The sequence below is a fragment of the Myotis davidii genome, unplaced genomic scaffold, assembly GCF_000327345.1.
Source record: "Myotis davidii unplaced genomic scaffold, ASM32734v1 scaffold2100, whole genome shotgun sequence".
Taxonomy (NCBI): Eukaryota; Metazoa; Chordata; class Mammalia; order Chiroptera; family Vespertilionidae; genus Myotis; species Myotis davidii.
Genome location: NW_006292458.1, coordinates 272,311 through 273,011, shown reverse-complemented (window position 1 = coordinate 273,011; position 701 = coordinate 272,311).

Here is a 701-nt window from a genome sequence, read left to right as displayed (position 1 = left end):
TGAGCTGTAGAGGGTTTGGTCCCTCGTCCAGGCCACGGTGGTAGAGCAGGATTCTAGCACCTCCCCCCGTGCCCTCCCCTCTGCTCCTAACCAGTCCTGGACCCCCGGCAGCCAGGGCAGTGTCGTGAAGCCCACGCTGGGAAGCCTGGCCACATGTTCCTGCTGCGATCAGAAGCCTCATAGAGTCTGATGACAACAGTCGTCCTGCTCGGCTAACGTCTTGTCTCCCCACTGGACTGTGAACTTTGTCAGGGCAGGGGACGCGTGTGTCCGTGGCCACCTGGGACAGCCAGAGTGCGGCCTGGAGGGCGTGCTCAGTGACACTCAGAGCCCAGGCCTGTGGTCCGTGGTGACCTCAGCACGGGGTGCCCAGGCAGCCCCTGAGCACGGCGTCCCCCTCCAGGAGGGGCTGCTGGTCCAGGAGGCTGAGTGGCAGGCAGGGGTGGAGGCCGGGTCCCGCAGGAACTCACCTCGCCTTGCTGTCCCCTTTCCCCCCGTCACTGTCGCCAGTACCTGAAGAAGCTGCACACACAGGAGCGGGCGGTGGAGGAGGTGAAGCTGGCCATCAAGCCGTACTATCAGAAGAAGGACATCACCAAGGAGGAGTACAAGGACATCCTGAGGAAGGCCGTCCACAAGGTGGGCCCAGAGGGGGACAGACACGGAGGTGGGCGGAGGACGCGACGCAGAGACAGGAGGGC